The sequence below is a fragment of the Elephantulus edwardii genome, unplaced genomic scaffold, assembly GCF_000299155.1.
Source record: "Elephantulus edwardii isolate Elephantulus edwardi_28Jun2011 unplaced genomic scaffold, EleEdw1.0 scaffold00095, whole genome shotgun sequence".
Classification (NCBI taxonomy): Eukaryota; Metazoa; Chordata; class Mammalia; order Macroscelidea; family Macroscelididae; genus Elephantulus; species Elephantulus edwardii.
The window spans coordinates 221270-226447 of NW_006399845.1; positions in this window are offsets into that span (position 1 = coordinate 221270).

Below are 5178 nucleotides of genomic sequence, written 5' to 3' on the forward strand. Positions count from 1 at the left end.
TCCTTGAAGATGTATCATGGGGGTGTTGCAACCTAGAAGACACAAATTTGACTAACAAGTTATAAGTACATGAGTCAAAAATTATGGCTATGCATATGGATGAGATGGATTGACACAGTAACTGGGGCAATGGAGGGGGGTTTCTGTATCAGAATGAGTGAGACGAGCTCAGGACAAGGAAGGGTTCAGGGCTGCTCTACATAAGGTTGCTATATATTGCAGGTGACTCAATGGCATATAACAACAATAACATACTATGACAGGTTTGGACTCAGGAGTGGCATCCACTTCCTAAACAACATACCTCCAGACACTCTATGAACACTGATAAATGTCGATAGCTGTAGAGAGGCTTCAGGGCTTTGTTCATATGGTCATTATGAGTCTTGCTTGGGTCAAAGGCAATCAACAAAAAGAGCAGGATTGCCACAAAGGTACATATGCAGATATAGAGGGAACAGAGATGCGAACTGAAGATGATGTAAGCTGTTGAATCTGTTCTTGTTGGGTGCTATCAATAAATTTTTACTAATAGTAACCCTGTCTACAACCGATAGAAATCTTGCCCGGTCCTGTTCCATCCTCACAGTCTTCATTGTGCTAGGGCCTACCACATGAAACCATTACTGTAATGAATTTACAGACTAAGAAACTTTAGAGATCACCAGCTACTGGAAATGGAAATAGATGGACCCTCTGCTAGAGTCTCACTCTGAGTCCAGGCTTCTAGTTACTGGACCAGTCAGTATTATTTTGTTCTGTTAAGACACTACCTTCTGATATTTCAGTCACAGCAGCACTAGAAAATCAAAACAATAATGCATTACCTTCAGAATCATTAGTAGCAAATGATTCCCAAGTTGAAACTTTTAGATCTAGAGAAACAATTTTCCATTCCTAGCCCCCCCCCAAAAGCTAACTTTGACCAGGAATTTACAAGATTGGTGTCTCATGCACACATACCTTAAGATGTGTGGTAGGAAATGTCATGGACATTTGCTGTCCTTTTTTATATTTTTAAATTATATACAAAAACAAATCTTATGTCTATGTCTACTGTTTGTTGTTTATTGCTGTTGAGTCGAGCATGACTCATAATGACCCTATGAAAAAAAGACCTGAAACCTTTCTATAACTATCGTCATTTCTCAAAATTCATAGAGTTTCCAGAGGCAGGTTGTTTACCTCTAAGCAGTTTCTCTACACTCTGGTTCATATTGCAGCCCTGTTTACGACAGCAACGATGGGAACAACCTAAATGTCAATTGATCAACAGATAAACAATATTTGATAGATATATACCAAAGAATATTTAAGCTATAAAAGAGAAATTAAGTCCTGATTCCTATTACAACATAGATGAACTTTGAAAGCTTTTTGCGATGTTGTTTGTTGTTGTTATGTGCCGTCGAGTCGTTTCCGACTCATAGCAACCCTATGCACAACAGCCCTAAACCCGGCTCTATCCTGCGCCAGCCGCACCGCCTCTGACACACCCATCCCGATTACCCCAGTCACCAAATCAAACCATCTCATAGAGGGTCTTCCCCTCCTGCGCTGTCCCTCCACCCTCCCAAGCATGATGGCCCTCTCCAAGGACCCGTCCGTCCCTCCTGGCAACATGTCCAAAGTATGTCAGACGAAGCCCCAGAATCCTTGCCTCCAAGGAATAGCTGCGATACTGTTTTCAAATAAAAAGTCATCTCGTTTGTGGTTTTTTGTTGTTTTTTTTAAAGACCATTCCCAAAAATGAATGAAAGGCATGATCTCCAAAAACTCAAAATTCATTGCTTTTAAGTCTAATCTGTCTCATAGCTGACTGACCCTCCAGTGGGTTTTCAGAGGCTATAATTAGCACAAGAAGAGATTGCCTATGTTTCTCCTTCAGAGTAGCTGGTGAATTCAAACTGTCTTTGGGTTAGCAACACAACTCACTACAGACTATGCTATCAAGGTTAAAGTCATTGGCCGTGAACTCAATACTGACTCATAACTGACCTGACAGGAAATTTTCACAGGTTGTAAATTGCACAGGAGAAGACTGCCCATCTTCCTTCCATGGAACAGCTTGTGGATCAGAACTATCTGCCTTTGAGTTCACAGCACTAATCCTTACCCAGTCGGCCACCAGTGTGCCCTAGTGAGCATTCTAAATAACATTATAGCAAGTGAGAGAAATCACAGAAGGACAACTAATGTATGATCTTATTCATGAGATTGTCAAGTGTTTATAGACTAAAGTTTATTAGTGGCTATCAAGGATAGGAAATGTAGAGGGAGAAGGTCACTACTTAAGGTCATTACTAACTACTTCTACTAGCGGTAGAATAATTTGGAAATGGAGAGTGGTGACTGTTGAATATAAAAGTAATCAATATCACTGAATTGTATACATACAAAATTTTTTCACTTGGAAAATGTTTTGATACATATATCTTCACCACATAAGCTATTTTAAAAAAAAATGGGCCTCCAGGGAGATGGAGTGTCATGGGCTGCGACATGGGCTTGACACAGCAGTGACTGAGGGTGACGCGGGAGGGAGCAGTGATTGTTCTTGTTATACATAGCGTCCCTGTGGGTTGGTGTCAACCTAACAGTCCCTAACAGCAAACAAAATTTCTCTGATCCTCAGTTTCTTTATATTAAAATTGAGCATAAAAGGCTGCTCCACATTCTTGCTGTGAAATTCAGTTGTGATCTTATAAGCAATTGTAAACTGTGAATTCCCATTCATGTAGAAATGGTTTTTAAGATACCATTGCTTCAAACTTTGTGCCAAATTCTGCCCCAGGCGAAATATACTTTGAACAGAGATTTGAACACTAAGCAGGTCATAAGTATTGTATGTCTATAATTGAGGAGGACTTTACACTATTTCCTGTTCTAGATGTCTGCAGACATTGAGAAAATAGAAGTCCACTTATGCTGTCCTTTTTTATATTTCTAAATTATATACATAGAGAAGTTTTCTGGTTATAAAAGTAATATATAAGAACTTGGTTAAAAAAGCAACAACAAACAGTAAAAAACAAGGTAAAGAAGAAATTGAAAGTAGTATATCATCCTAAAAAATAAAAAGCCCTCACTGCTGCTGAGTCAGTTCTTCTAGGGGGTTTCTGAGTCTGTCTGTCAATTTTAACAGGAAGAAGCTGCCTTTCTTTCTTAGGCAGAGCTGCTGGTGGATCTGAACCACTGGAGACTTAAGATCTTTGAGTTAATAACATACCTCCCTACTGACTATGCCACAGGAGCTCTTTATGTGTATAACCTCAGAAGTACGGATTTTGGAGGCAGAGCCTCCAAGCCTTTTTGCTATGCATGAACATTCTCAGACGCCCATCCTAAAAAATGGAGTCCTTATATACATTGTTTCATAATCTTTATCTTTGATATAAAAATAAATTCTGGATCTCTCTCTCTTCCCTTCATTTAAAAGGTCCTTTGCTCAGATCAAGAGTGGAAATGCTGGGGGTGGGGGGTTGTCTTGAGATAGAGCACACCTTGGCTTTTTCCATATTCCTTAGGATATAGTCACTTTCAGTGACCGCAAAGAACAAGAAACCTGCCCCCAGCTCAAAAAACTCCAGATTGGTTACATCTAAAAAGCCCACTTGCTAAGTTCTGAACTATTGACATCTTGTCATTTCCCCCCTCTTTTTCAAATTTCAAGTTGAAGTTTGATGTTGAATTAAAAATGTTGCCAGGGGCTGCCTGCAGGGCCCTCAGGCTAAAGCAGTGGCAGCATCTGCCAGGGGAGACCCACAGGTCCTTCTCCGGACCGTGGCAACATACAGCTGGCATCTGAGCCCAGCAGAGGAGGGGAGAGATGTGTGTGAAGGGAAATTCAAGGATTGCTACTTTAAAAAAAAAAGCCAGCCTCAGCAAGTGTTTCTATCAATTTTTATTTGAGTTTTATGACCAATTGCCCATGGGACATTTTGTGCCCAGAATTTTCTACAAAGGTGGAGAGGGGGCAGAGATTTGTGGGGCAAATGCCTCCTTAAATGTCTCATACCTCTGAATGGAGGATATGAGGCTACATCTCAAAAAGAGTGTCCTAAGTCTGGGAGAAAGATATTTTAAATGGAGGCAAGGAAAAGACTTCCAGGGTGTATTTTTAAATCGAAGAGGCAGATTTCAAAACAGTGTGTATTAAGGAGTCCAAATTTGGGAGAGAGGATGGTAAGCAGGGAATGCATAACCTTGAAGTTGGTTGACAAAATGCTTTCTGTTACTGGCTGTTTGCTTCAATGATCAAATGAGACAATGCAATGGGATGGATGCTGGAAACAAGAAAGCCCTCCACACATGAAATCTAGATTTACCTATTGTTGTTATGTGGAGTTGGAACCAACCCATAGCTGACCCTCCAGGGGGTTTTTAGAGGCAGCTAATCATATGGGAGGAGACTGCCCACCTATTAGGCTTGTTTAAGTCAACTTAGAAGGATTCATAGGGAATTGGATGCAGATGTGGCCTCTAGAGGCTTTGGAATTTTGTACCTTATGATTTAAGGAACTTAAAAATCCAATGAAGGGTTAGTTATGAGTCAGTTTTGACACCAGAGCAATGAGAGTGTATCTATGTGAATCAAAAGCAGCTTGAAACAATGGGTATAGTTGCTATAGAAACCCTGGTGGTACTGTGATTAAAGCCCATGACTGATAACCAGCAGGTCATTAGTTCAAACCCACTAACTACTAATTACTCAGCAGGAGAAATATATGGCAATCTGCATTCATAAAGTTTTATGACCTTGGAAATCCTGTGGAACAGTTCTACTCCATCTTGTCAGGTTGCTGTGAGTCAGAGTCAACTGGATGGCAGTGACTTTGGCTTAGAGTTGGAGTTCATTGCCAACTTAAAGGCATGCAGTTCAAACCTACCAACTGCTCCACAGGAGACATATGGGCAGTTTCCTCCTGTGCAGTTTACTAGCTCTGAAAACCACTGGAGGGGCAGCTATGAAATTTACTGCATCTTTACCAGCTTCTCCACAGGAGAAAAAGATAAGCAGCAGAATACTATTTTTGTTGTTATTGAGCACTTGAGTTGACGATGACTCATAGTGACTCTAGGAACAATGACTCTGAAACTTATCCTATCCCGAGTCAGCCTCATTATCTCCAGCACACTAGACCTTATTGCAATCTATCTCATCGAGGGTCTTCCTCT